This window comes from Salmo salar, chromosome 20 (assembly GCF_965601325.2).
Source record: "Salmo salar chromosome 20, fSalSal1, whole genome shotgun sequence".
NCBI lineage: Eukaryota > Metazoa > Chordata > Actinopteri > Salmoniformes > Salmonidae > Salmo > Salmo salar.
In genome coordinates this window covers 40789174-40804320 of record NC_138310.1, presented here as the reverse complement: position 1 = coordinate 40804320, position 15147 = coordinate 40789174, and the positions used below count along the sequence as shown (strand labels likewise).

At 40.4% G+C, this 15147-nt stretch overlaps 1 protein-coding gene across 1 annotated transcript in view; it reads left to right on the top strand.

Moving 5' to 3' along the window:
• Positions 1 to 4094: 4094 nt before the first annotated feature.
• The window catches only part of slr (somatolactin receptor), a 67669-nt gene continuing 56616 nt past the window's right edge, over positions 4095 to 15147 (top strand). The window contains exon 1 of the mRNA NM_001141617.1: positions 4095 to 4149. The gene's annotated coding sequence lies outside the window, so the exon portion shown is untranslated. The remainder of the gene's footprint in view (positions 4150 to 15147) is intronic.

Sequence of the window (15147 nt, the reverse complement as noted above, 5' to 3'; positions counted from 1 at the left end):
TAGTCTGTTCTGGACTTTGGGATTGTGAAGAGACCTCTGGTGGAATGTCTTGTGGGGTATGTTGTGGTTCATCATCACATGAAGTAGGTCAATGCACTAGTTAGTTGATGGTTGTACTATGATAAAGCCGGATTAAAAATATATATCTTTTTATGTATCTCTGTGCTATATTTGGTTGCCCACTGTAGCATATGAGACATCCAACAAGGCCAACAACAGTCATTGTGTTGCGTAACATAATTACGTTTTTCACAGTCATGTTAATTACCAACACGAAAATGTTGGCCAAACATCCCATAAATTATTGTAGCAGGGGTCAGAGGACAGCCTGGCTCCAGACTGGCTCTTCAGAAGGAGAGCAATATGGTTGTATTGTTCTCATGTCATATCCAATTTACTCTGAAGTTTTTTCTTCACATGATCATTTAGAGAGGAACCAGAAGGGAACAAAACAACAAACGAATGTATCCTTTCTTCTTTTTTACTCCCTTATTAAGTGGATAAAATGGAGAGGGCCTCCACCTAGACAAAGCTCTGTTTTTCTGTGCGTTTGCCAAATAACCAATCAGTGGTGTAGAGGGTGGAGGCCCTCTTTTTCCACCTTTTGTGGAAAACATGTATTGAAGGATTAGGAAGTGTAAGGTTCATTGAAAGATTAGGAAGTGTAATATCAGTGTAAGGTTCCAAAAATCCCCCAAATTCTCAGATTTTCCAGAAATCCTGATTGAAGGATTCTGGAGTTCCTGCTTATTCCCTCCTGATTCTGGGAATTCCAAAAGGGTTTTCTGGAAAACCTGGGAATTGTCTTTTCCAAAAAGACACTGTCCTGAACTCAAAGCAATAGTGTCACATGTAGCCCCAATCTCTTAGCCTGGGGGCCAGTCTGTTTCTGCTCTCTAGCCAACTCCTGATGGAATCGTCATGACAATGACAATGAAGTAGGCAAAAGCACAAACAGATCTGGGACCAGGCTACCAATCTCTGATCTCAGAGCAAAATTGAGAGTGAATACTCCACATATAGCTCATTTTGAATCACAAACAGAAATATGCATCTCTCTAAAACACATTTATAGATGAGCTGGGGAGTCCTTCCCCTTTAACTCTTATCCCTCCAGACTGGAGTTATAGTTTGTTTACTACAGGATCCATCCCGCTCGTCTGCACAGCGTTTTATTCACGGCGCAGAGAGAGGAGCAGGGAAAGCCGTAACTTCTGAGTCCTATAAATGGACAAGGTAAGGGGATATAAATACAGGAGTCGGTAACTCAACACAGACAGGGCAATTCCATCTATCCTTCTGCAGCACGATTTATATCAGCAGAGCATTCTGGAGGCGAGCATAGAAATGGCGCATGTCCAGAAACACTAAGCTGCTGCCCTCAGCTGCTGAGCACCTTGGATAGTACAGAAAAACTGAGCTGCTGCCCTCGGCTGCTGAGCACCTTGGATAGTACAGAAACACTGAGCTGCTGCCCTCGGGCTGCTGAGCACCTTGGATAGTACAGAAACACTGAGCTGCTGCCCTCGGGCTGCTGAGCACCTTGGATAGTACAGAAACACTGAGCTGCTGCCCTCGGCTGCTGAGCACCTTGGATAGTACAGAAACACTGAGCTGCTGCCCTCGGCTGCTGAGCACCTTGGATAGTAGAAACTGGTTACCAGACAGACTTATGCAGACCGATGAATGCATGCAAAATGCAGCAGGGCAGAATCCAAACAGACAACCAAATTCCTAGATTGTTAAATTAATAGGGAAAATGTATTTGAATGCATTGCTATATGAGAATTAAATGTTATGTGGGTATTGGGGGGGGGGGGGGGGGGGCATTCTAATAAAGACTGCAGTATAATTTGTAGTTTCCATAAAGTTTATCTATATGATTGAATTGGCACATTTCACTGTTTTGCATGGTATAGATATATAGGCCAATGCAGTAGATAGGCCTAATTTATACAGCTCATAATAATGGCCGGACCGGAGCAAATGTAATGGCATCAAACACCTGGAAACCATGTATTTGATATATTTGATACCATTCCACCTATTCCGCTCCAGTCATTACCACATCCCATTCTCCACATTTAAGGTGACACCAATCTACAGTGATGTGCAGGGTTGAAAAACATCAGTTCTTCAATGGGGTCTATGTGCAAAGAAGTGAAGAGGCGTGGTGTACGCACATGGGACCGTGCGGCTGGGCCCCTACTTGATGGCTGTTAGGTCAGGGGTCACCTTCACTGACAGCTGAAATTCAGGGACCACAAACAGCTCAGTGACGTCAGCCCTCCAGTGGGACCTCCACGTGAGCCTGAACAACCGTTTTGACAACTTTTAATTAAATTCTGCAATCGTACAGATCAGGCTACAAATAAGACAACTTTTTTTTATTTCAACCACACCTGAAACAAAAATACAGAATTTGTCAGTGCTTCCTCTGGAGTTCGTTCAAACCTCTAACTCACTACGCCACACATATTATTCATCATAGGTGATCTATGTCATCATTCATCTGCAATTTCGAGATGATCTATGATTTTTACCATCTCATTTAGTTCAACAGATATCTTTCTGAAGGACAATTTCTACCAACAGACCATGCAAAGATGACATACACCAAAGCATTACATTCCAGTGGTAATTGGTGGTTAGATTTAGGCAAATTGGAGATTGATTCATGGTTTAGACTCAGAAGTAAGAAATGAAAACTGCCTAGTTACTAAACATGTCCCACACACTATTGCAAATAACAATCACCTAAAAGAGGCAATCTGTAGTTCAACCAACAACAAAGCGGGTTACCCCACCACTGTTTTGGTAAACAGCTGAGGGATGTGGCTGGAGAAATGTTACCAATCTCAAACTCATAGACAGAGCTTCAAAATGACTGTTTTAACCATGTTTTGAGGCTGTACAGTGTTTGTTGTTTGCTATTACATTGTTTACAAACAATGGAGTAAAACAAGCTTATTGCCCCTTTAATTAGGCCTATCATGACCGACAGCCTTCATCATACCCTCCTAGGTGGCGCAGCGTCTAAGGCACTGCATCTCAATACTAGAGGCATCACTACAGACCCTGGTTCGATTCCAGGCTGCATCACAACTGGCTGTGATTGGGAGTCCCATAGGGTGGCACACAATTGGGCCTGTGTCATCCGGGTTAGGGTTTGGCCAGGTAGGCCATCATTGTAAATAAGAATTTGTTCTTAATAAATCCTCTACAGGATCGATGGGTCCCCTGCGGGACGGTTGAACTAACGTAGGCTAATGTGCTGAGCATGAGCTTGTAAGTAACAAGAACATTTCCCAGGACATAGACATATCTGATATTGGCAGAAAGCTTAAATTATTGTTAATCTAACTACACTGTCCAATTTACAATAGCATTACAGTGAAAGAATACCATGCTATTGTTTGAGGAGAGTGCACAGTTATGAACTTGAAAATGTATTAATAAACCAATTAGACACATTTGGGCAGTCTTGATACAACATATGTATTTATTTTATTGAACCTTTATTTAACTGGGCAAGTCAGTTAAGAACAAATTCTTATTTACAATAACGGCCTACCCCGGTCAAACCCGGACGACGCTGGGCCAATTGTGCGCCATCTTATGGGACACCCAATCACGACCGTTTCCACTTAATTTCAATTAAATTACATTTTAGCTACGTAGAATAGACGTTGAATTGACGTCTGTGCCCAGTGGGAAATGTATTTCACCCTCTTGATTTCAGTGAGGAGTTTGGTAAATATTTTCCGGACGGGGGCGCTTATTTATGTGCTTGACTGTTGCAAGAGCCCGGAGCAGTGAAAGGGATACTGTCCCTATCCGAATCCCTCTGTCGCACTTGATCCCAGTCGAAATAATCTAACGATAGGCACGGGTCAACTTGGTCAAATAGAGGAATCAATCAAAAATAATCGCTGTTAGTAGTGCTTACTCATAGCTTGAAGTATGGTAAAGTGAACATTGGGATATTCTTTGATTTTTTTTTTTTTCTTTACATCGACCGTTGAGGGGGTAGGCTACTCGTGGAGTTAAAAGGCGGACCACTTGTGTTTGCCCTGGTTCTGTCAGATGAACAAGTCGTAAGAAGTCGACACCACTCGCGCATTTTTCCAGCTGACATCTTAGTGTTAGGTGAGTGTGTTTATAGAATGAAATTATTCATTCAATTGTCTGCCTATTATAAAAATGTATTTGATTGCATTTGAGATGTCCTCAATGCTTTTTGGGGATGCATCTCGCACACTGGGACTGGCAAAAAGTTTTGACAAATCGCTATTCAACATATATCATCGTGTTGCTACATCACGTTGGTGTGCAATTCTATTTTATTATGTTTCAATATTAGCCTATTGATAAAAGCTGTTTTTATTTTTGCGGAAACCCTCAAGGGAACTAGTTATTTTATTATTTTTGAATGATCTGCTATCTGAAGCGATTTATTATGTGCGGTGTGGTGCACATTTCTGCGATGTTAATATTTGGTAGTTTTCGGCGTGGCAGATGTCTTCTGATGGAGGTGGTTAAGGTGTTTCGGTTTCCAAAGTTTAGTAGTTGTAAGAAGTTCACACCTCTGGAATTCCCTTTTTAAACACGATTTAGTGCATCATTATATCGATGTACCATGCATGCTTGAATAGTTAAAGATTCTCAGGACAGACGTCAATGCTTCATAGCTCCATTTGTTCCCTATTGATTTCACAGGGCTCCGACTCCTGTTGACAGTGTGTGAATGAATGATAGCCTAGCTCTAGTGTAAACCTGCAATGACCCAAAACGCCAATCTGAAGTATGGCACTGAGCTAGAACTGAATTACCATTCGAAATGCATGGAGTGATCTATTGCATGCAATGCATACTGAAATCCATGTCATAATTGTATTTTTAAACCCTAATTAGCCTATTTATTGGTCACGCAAAGGCTTTTTTTAAATGAGAAATTGAATGACTGTGCAGGATCTAAAAAAAAAAAAAAAAAGATGTGCTGTTATACATGTATGCCAACCATGCAATATGCCACTAAATGCATTTCAATCAAAAATGGTTAGGATTTTACATTAAACAGGCTTCAGGCTATTCAATGGTTGTTATGAATGAATACAATATTCCCTGGTCTTTATTTATAAACCTTTTGAGTGCAAAAACCCACAGTTGTGGGCACATCTACAACAGGAAAGTGATCAATGGTCTATTGTCTGAACTAGGGGTGACCACATTTAGTCGACTGGTCAATTGTTTGGTTGATAGGCTTTTGGTCATCAAGATTTCTTTTTGTCGAGCAGCGACAAATACAGCTGAAGTCAGAAGTTTACATACACCTTAGCCAAATCCATTTAAACTCAGTTTTTCACAATTCTTGATATTTAATCAGAGTAAAAATGCCATATCTTAGGTCAGTTAGGATCACCACTTTATTTGAAAAATGTGAAATGTCAGAATAATAGTAGAGAATAATTTATTTCAGCTTTTATTTCTTTCATCACATTCCCAGTGGGTCAGAAGTTTACATACACTCAATTAGTATTTGTTAGCATTGCCTTTAAATTGTTTAACTTGGGTCAAATGTTCCGGGTAGCGCTCCACAAGCTTCCCACAATAAGTTGGGTGAATTTTGGCCCATTCCTCCTGACACACACACGCTTCCTCACACACGCTTTTTCAGTTTTGCCCACAAATTGTATATGGGATTGAGGTCAGGGTTTGTGATGGCCACTCCAATACCTTGACTTTGTTGTCCTTAAGCCATTTTGCCACAACTTTGGAAGTATGCTTGGGGTCATTGTCCATTTGGAAGACCCATTTGCGACCAAGCTTTAACTTCCTGACTGATGTCTTGAGATGTTGCTTCAATATATCCATGTAATTTTCCTCTTCATGATGTCATCTATTTTGTGAAGTGCACCAGTCCCTCCTGCAGCAAATCACCCCCACAACATGATGCTGCCACCCCCGTTCTTCAAGGTTGGGAAGGTGTTCTTCGGCTTGCAAGCCTCCCCCTTTTTCCTCCAAACATAACAATGGTCATTATGGCCAAACAGTTCTATTTTTGTTTCATCAGACCAGAGGACATTTCTCCAAAAAGTATGATCTTTGTCCCCATGTGCAGTTGCAAACAGTAGTCTGGCTTTTTTATGGTGGTTTTGGAGTTGTGGCTTCTGCCTTGCTGAGCGGCCTTTCAGGTTATGTCGGTATAGGACTCGTTTTACTGTGGATATAGATACTTTTGTACCTGTTTCCTCCAGCATCTTCACAAGGTCCTTTGCTGTTGTTCTGGGATTGATTTGCACTTTTCGCACCAAAGTACGTTTATCTCTAGGAGACAGAACACGTCTCCTTCCTGAGCGGTATGACGGCTGCGTGGTCCCATGGTGTTTATACTTGTGTACTATTGTTTGTACAGATGAACGTGGTACCTTCATGCATTTGGAAATTGCTCCCAAGGATGAACCAGACTTGTGGAGCTCTACCATTTTTGGCTGATTTCTTTAGATTTTCCCATGATGTCAAGCAAAGAGGCACTGTTTGAAGGTAGGCCTTGAAATACATCCACAGGTACACCTCCAATTGACTCAAATTATATCAAATTGCCTATCAGAATCTTCTAAAGCCATGACATCATTTTCTGGAATTTTCCTAGATGTTTAAAGGCACAGCCAACTTAGTGTATGTAAACTTCTGACCCACTGGAATTGTGATACAGTGAATTATAAGTTAAATAATCTGTCTGTAAACAGTTGTTGGAAAAATTACTTGTGTCATGCACAAAGTAGATGTCCTAACCAACTTGCCAAAACTATAGTTTGTTAACAAGAAATTTGTGGAGTGGTTGAAAAACGAGTTTTAATGACTCCAACCCAAGTGTATGTAAACTTCCGACTTAACGTATGTACGTATGTATGTATGTATGTATGTATGTATGCATGTATGCATGTATGCATGTATGCATGTATGCATGTATGCATGTATGCATGTATGTATGTATGTATGTATGTATGTATGCATGTGAAACACCTGTCTGATTCACGCCTGTCTGAGTGGACTAATCTGTTGGGAGGCCACAGGGATGGCACACCATTTACCGTTAATTGCCATAATTGCTAATCTACAATGTTTGTTTGGTTATGCTAATTTCTGTTAATATATTATTATTACAGTATCACCATTGTCATTGTAGGAGACGTTGTTTGCAGAGTACACAGCCTAGGTTACACTTGTGAGAAACAAGTTTTGGTTTATTTTATTCTATTTACGAGTTGTCAATTTCGTCATTGTCTTTTGTTTGGAGTGCTCCAGTCAGTGTTGAATAAGGACACGCACCTGATTACACATATAGAAGTTGGACTAGTCTACCTGACCTGCTTGCAAATGTAGGCCTATAAATGTCCCCATTTGGGGATCTGATACTGTTTCTGATTGTCTTAATTTACCATCTCTGTGGCGCTTCTCAAAGTAATTTTTTCTTTGCCTTTAAACAAGTAAACAAAGTCTGTTTTTACAACCATTGAGAATGACGATAGTTCCTCAAATTAATCTTTCCAGCTGTCTCCCTTTCGATGACCACTCAGCATGAAAGGGGATTTTTTGTTGTTGAATGCTCTGATCCGGTGGAAACATCACAAAATAGGCCAACCTGTTTACTTCTTTGTCATAAAATAGGCCAACCTGTTTACTTCTTTGTCATAAAATAGGCCTGCCTGATTACTTCCCAGGCGCCTATGATGTGGATGTCGATTAAGGCAGCCCCCCGCACCTCTCTGATTCAGAGGGGTTGGGTTAAACGCTGAAGACACATTTCAGTTGAATGCATTCAGTTGTACAGCTGACCAGGTATCCCCATTCTCTTATCCCTTGTGGAAACAGCCTACAGCAGTGTCTGTCTGTTTGGAGCTCATTGACCCAGGAAACTCTGAGGGCCCAGAATATTTTATACAATGTTGCAAGTTTGCTAGCATGAGCTTTGCACTGGACCAGGCTAATACAATAGTTGATACAATGTTTCAAGTTCCTTGCAGACAGGCTGTGTGTAGCCAATGTGATTTATAGGATATTTATTTTTATCAAGATATTTTCTACCTGTGGGCTGCGATGTTTGTTGGCTTTATGCAGGCTATTTTTACGTATTGGCAATGGCAATAGAGTTTACTTTTAGATTTGTCATTTTCATTTAGATTTAATTTTGATTAACCACATTACATTGATTTTGAGCTATGAAGACTTTATTATAAAATAAATTAAACTGTTCCACAAAAATGTGCATATGAAAACCATAACTGGCATGCAGATCAGTAGAAATGGTACGATAACCGGGCACTCCAAATTTTAAAAGGTTGCCGACCGTTGGTGTAGCCTATTACCGGCATCTTCAGGAGCCTAATAGCAGAATCTGCGAAGGCCAGCAGCAGCGGGAGGAGGAGGGTCGGGAACAGGTTTTTTCTTCTGGTTAGGCTATATTGATCTTTCTAATCACAGTGCTTAAAGCATCAGACAAGCTCAGTAGCCTACATATAGTTGATTTTATTCAAACAGGTTGTGTCTCTATATGGAAAAATACATGTTTTAAAATTGAACCAATCGATTGGTTGAAAGAACACACGACTCTTGGTTGACTCAGATTATTTTTAGTCGGTGACAGCCCTAGTCTGATCTATTCCTAATGGTTGGGAATGTAACATCATGTCTCAATCCTCCTGATTCCTGTCTTGTTGCCCTATCAAGGCCTATCAAGGGCTGGGCGATATGGCCAAAATATCATGTCACAGTATTTTTCAATGTTTTTGACAGTAGGCTGCTGTAGAGGTATTTGACGGTATTTCATGTTTCTGAATAATAAAAGTGTAAATATGCTTTATGAGTATTGCATGACCCTAGGATGGCAGTACATTAATACTAAACTGTTTTAATGTCTTTCTCTATTCTGATTGTTTTATACTCAACCAAATTGGGACAAAACTGAAACTGTATTTCAACATAACACGTTGGGGAGCGATAAAACAAATGGAGACCCATTAATTTTCAATGGAGGGAAGTGAAGTAGGCAGTTGGGCAATAGCATGGGCGAGGGTCATGGCTAGAAGGGATCCAGCTTTTGTCAAAATAACATCAAAAGTGTTGTTTTTTGCATTTGAGCAAACCCTAACCCTTTTCCTAACCTTAACCAAATTATCCTAACCTGCTACATTAATTCTCCTAACCTGCTACAAAAAGTCAAATCTAGACAAAAGCTGGATGACTTCTAGCCATGACCATGGGCGAGGGAGCATGAAGAGGGCGGGACCAAAGTTGGGGAAAGCTGAACTTTGTGCAAATACTCCATGATATCACAACGCTATTGACCAATCAAAGCTCACTTTAGCTTCAAGCCCCTACTGGATTGGCGGTTGATACCTAGCGCTACTTAGCCTGCTTGCAAGTTTGCTTGCACCCACATAAAAAGTGGGTATTCAAATTAATGTGTTATGTGGAAATTTTGTGAAGTAGTCCAATTTATTTGTATTTATTTAGCACTGTATCAAAATATTATAGACTGTGTGTGTACATCGTTATATTATTCCCCATGCTGATTCACGGTACGCAAAATTGACATGACCAAAAAAAGTGAGAGCAGACCACTGGCTGAGAGATACTGTGCATCAGATATTTTAAATGGGTTGTTTGGAGAGCCGAGAATTGAGCTTCTTCCATTATCTCTGTTATTCTATGGAGTGTAGGTCTAGTACATGGTGATTCACTATTCTAAATCCATTATCTCTGTTATTCTATGGAGTGTAGGTCTAGTACATGGTGATTCACTATTCTAAATCCATTATCTCTGTTATTCTATGGAGTGTAGGTCTAGTACATGGTGATTCACTATTCTAAATCCATTATCTCTGTTATTCTATGGAGTGTAGGTCTAGTACATGGTGATTCACTATTCTAAATCCGGTACAGGGTGAGCAGAGATGAGCAGAAGAGAATATAGTTTTACAGACGTCATACTTTGTTTCCCCCTGTATATTATACTTCATCAGTGATAGGGATCCTTTAGAAATAAGTATAGTGAACAGCATTGGACTTTGGAGGCCACTTCTGTAATGCAGGCTGATTGGCATACGGTACGTGATGTACCTTATGTTGCTGAAAACAAGAGTTTTATAGACGAGGACAGAAGTGGACCATTAAATCTACCTTCTACAAGTCAAGCTCTATGAAACCCTTAAATACACACATGCAGACACACACATGCAGATACACACACACACACACACACACACACACACACACACACACACACACACACACACCTCAAATCTCAGGCTGCAGTGATGGGCCTGTCACTCCCAGTGTGGTGTGGGAACAGCAGTAAGAATTGAGAGGAGAGGATAGTGGGTTGAAAAGGGCTTTTCATTTATTATAATCTAGTGGTGTCCAACATGCGAGGGGATCCAATCCGGAACGTGTGTGGTTTGAGTGAATAATAAAAAGTAAAAATAAAATTTTTAGGTGGGGAGTGGGGACGAATTCAATATACTTAAATTACTAAAACCAAATTGAAACTGTGTATAAATTATAATGGACCTAGTACATGGTGATTCACTATTCTAAATCCGGTACAGGGTGAGCAGAGATGAGCTGAAGAGAATATAGTTTTACAGACGTCATACTTTGTTTCCCCCTGTATATTATACTTCATCAGTGATAGAAATAAGTATAGTGAACAGTTTCTTGACCATGTCCAGCTTGCTATTAATCACAAAATGAAAGTTAGTCAGGAAGCATCGGAAATTCCCAAAACAATGGATAGAGGACTTTTTTTTAACAAATTTTGACCGTGAGGAAATATAACGAATATTCAGTGCAGCCCTCTGGACCTCATTGAAGATCGAATGCGGCCCCGGGGCAAAATTAGTTTGACACTGTTATAAACACTTTAAATGTGGCTTGGTTAGATCTCTAACCAAACAATGCCATTTAGAGAGGTTTGAAGAAGTGAAAAAAAATAAGTTGAAAATCAAATTTTATGTAGGTGGTGGGTGTTACTTTAAATGTTTTGTATTTTATTTTTATTTAACCATTATTTAACTAGGCAAGTGACTTAAGAACAAATTCTTATTTTACAATGACTGCCTACCCCAGCCAAACCCTCCCCTAACCTGGACGACGCTGGGCCAATTGTGCGCCGCCCTAATCACAGCCGGTTGTGATACAGCCCGGGATCGGACCAGGCTCTGTAGTGACGCCTCTAGCACTGAAGTGCAGTGCCTTACACCGCTGTGCCACTCGTGCTCATGTTTGATTGTATTGTAATACACACAGCACACATTACAGAAATATTACGCATAGGGCCCTCAAAGACTGGAACCGGCCCTGTCTTACTTTCACACAAATGAGTTAGACCCAGCCTACTATGTTATAATGTAAAATCCACAATTTTTTTTCAGTAATCTGCTGCCTTGGCTAGGGTTTCTAGAACACAATGGGAAGATTGGTGAGATGTAATAAAGATGTGTTTCAGGTAAAAGAATGAACATAGCAGCTATTCACACACAAAACGAAGGACGGAATTCTACACAGCAGGCATTTTCTATGTGGCTCAATTAACAGATGTGCAGAGATTCAGTATCAAATTGATTACTCTCTTATTTCTCACTCTCACACATATGAAAACTGAAAACATACACAAACACCATATTCTACCAGTTGCTGTCTGTCACACTCACACATACATCCACTTGCCTTCCCATAGCAGGGCTTGCAGATGTTTGTACTGATCCCCTTCCAGACTCACTGTGCTGACTGGGAGTTTTCCAATCCTCTGAAATAAGAGCAGGAGACATGAGCACCATCCAAAGAGCAGGCCTGCATGCCTTTACGCACACGCATGCACACACACAGCACTTCCCACTCAGGCCTTGCCTACTGGCACAAAAGATAGACTGGTGTATAATCCAAGCACCTCCATCTGATTTGAAAGTTAATATATTTGTATACAACACTGGAAAGCAGGAGGACACCCTGTAGTCAAACTATCCCTGCCCTGGTCTGAAGTAGGGATGTGACAAATGGACAATTTTGCTTTTTTTAAACAGTTAAAAAAAATAAAAAAAGTTTTCCGTTAAAACAGTAAGAAAAAACCCATACAATTCCACCTCAATTCACAATGCAGAATAATGGTCCTATTACATATGTATGACCTCTAGGGCCGGCCAATGAAGCTCTATCTACCACGACCTTTTACAGACATAATACAGCTACAGTAACATGTCGACAGCAACAATTGATAACTTTCCAGACAATTAGAAGCGTCTGTACCTTTTCAGACAATAGAATTCTGCTCCGGTATAGACTGTTCTTTATAGAGGGCTTGCAGTTGCGTCACAAATCACCTAGCAACCAAAATCAGTCTGTTGGAAGTCCTCTAATCGTCCACATGGCTGGCTGCCTTTTGCAACCACTGGAAACTTCATTTTTCTAAGGACCTAGAAAATGGAGGCAGTGGGAGAACCTACTCAAGTAAGTAAATATATATTGAAAATGATCAATCTAAGAAACGTAGTGTACAGGCTTACTCAAATAAGCTGCTAATGTAATGTTCACTAGTTAGCTAGCTACAGTATGTAAAGTTAGCTAAGTGAATTAAATATCACCAGCTTGCTAACTTCCTACTGTATTAGCTAGTTAGCTACCTATCTTGATGTATTTATCGTTGCACTGTAGCTCTAAATTAATTTGTAGCTTGGTAGCTAGTTAACAGCCATGAAGGGTGAACGGATTAGCCAGCAGTTCCAGCTGTCCGAGAAGGCAGAGTAGGCTACTCTGGGTAGGGCATGTACATTACCTTTGTGGAAGGACATTTTGAAACTATTCTCTTTTTCAAGGAAAAACTGAGGACAGAGATACTGTATAGCAACATAATATTCAGTGTTGTCTAATTTGAGTATAATGAAGCCTGTTTCTTTGATGTTTTCTGTCTTCAGAGAGAGCCGTAAAACCCTGTCTGCAGATGAAGAGTTCCCAATGAATGTCACAAGAAAATAAGGGTACATCCTTGTATACCATGGATTATGTGTACCTATGATAGCACATTTTTGTGAACAAAAATACAGTTTAAAAGTTACACACAATGTATAATCCTATCACAACTGGAGCAGGCCAACCCTGCTGGTTGTGCATGCCTCTGTTCCAGCCCAGCACTGACACACTTGAAGGTGCTCTCTATGTAAATGGCACAACAGAATCATTCAGATTGTTCGAAGCCCAGCCTATGACAACCATCTCGTATAACTGAGGGATGTCTCCTTTCATATCTGAAAAAGGACAAAGTAGAAACTGATGCTGCTGCAGCATTGTTCATTTTCACAGTGGGAATGGGTTTCTTGATAGAGGTCAGCTGGTTGAACCTACAGTAGTACATAACAAATGAAAAGCACTCATGATGTTAGAATCACTTTCTCAGGTCAGCTATACCATCAGGTATTTTAAGTGTTGTTTGGCTGTGTTTAATTCATTCATGTGTTTTAATGTCATAAAGAACAACCAATAGTCAACACAGCAGGTTGTCCTATCTCGTTGAGGTCTTTGTTCTATGTCCATACATTTTCCCTCTTATGAATGAAGTTCTCAACAAATTATCATTGGGTTATTATATGAATACATGATAACCACTGTTTTATTTTGACAATAATGTCCTCCAGGATATATGGACGTCATATCATACAACAACCTCCTTTTTCAGGAGGGATCCAGCTTTGGTCAAATTAACTTAATATTTGACATTTCGTAGCAAGTTAGGAGAATTTACGCAGCAGATTACGAGAATGAACGTAGTAGGTTAGGATCATTAAATTAAGGTTAGGAATAGGGTTAGGGTAAGCTAAAGTGCAAAAAATTACTTTGACGTTAATTTGACAGAAGCTGGGTTCCTTTTAGCCAGGACCCCTTTTTGGCCTAGGTTACATTCAAGACAAGGTCGTTTTTATTGAACAATCACGGTGAAAACTCATGTGACATATGCTAAGACTGCAAGCTATCTAGCTAGCTAATTTTGGCTAATTTACTGTAGTGTTGTTGTTAACACCTTGTTAGCATAACATCTAAATTAAACTCGGGTTCAGGTTTTAACGTGCAAAAAGGTTTATTCACTTTTTTGACAGTTCTTGAGTCTTAGCTCATTGGTATCACCAACGGTGTTTCATGAGTTTGGGGAATCTGTATACCTTTTTTTCCTGTTGTCTTTCCTGCCTTGTTAGAGCAGCCAAATAATCCACAGAAAATGACCGTGGTGATGAATCAACTAGTTTTAGGCACTGCAGTTTGGGTTAACGGAAGAATTAATGCGGTGGTCTTCCAACATGGCCCCCAGGAGGCGTCGTACGTTAACGGCAAGCCTTGGATTGTTTCCATGACAACAATAAACATTGCTGATAGATGTGCTGCTGTATTTTTTTTCTGCAGTTTTTTTCTGCTATGGTAGCTAGATGTTTTCTTTCTACTATACTGAACAAAAATATAAATGCAACATGCAAGAATTTCAAAGATTTTGCTGAGTTACAGTTCATATAAGGAAATCCGTCAATTGAAATAAATTCATTAGGCCCTAATCTATGGATTTCAAATGACTGGGCAGGAGCGCAGCCATGAGTGGGCCTGGGACGGCATAGGCCTACCCACTTGGGAGCCAGGCCCAGCCGATCAGAATTAGTTTTTCCCCACAAAAGGGCTTTATTACAGACAGAAATACTCCTCAGCGCGTCGCCCTCCCTCCCCTCAGACGATCCCGCAGGTCAAAAAGCCGGATGTGGAATCCTGGGCTGGCATGGTTACACGTGGTCTACGGTTGTGAGGCTGACAACTTCTCTAAAATGACATTGGTGGGTTATGGTAGAGAAATTAACATTGAATTCTCTGGCAACAGCTCTGGTGAACATTCCTGCAGTCAGCATGTCAAATGCACGCTCCCTCAACTTGAGACATCTGTGGCATTGTGTTTTTTTTACAAAACTGCACATTTTAGAGTGGCCTTTTATTGTCGCCAGCACCTGTGTAATGATCATGCTGTTTAATCAGCTTCTTGATATGCCACACCTGTTAGGTGGATGGATTATCTTGACAGGCTAAAATGCTCACTAACTGGGATGTAAACAAATTTGAGAG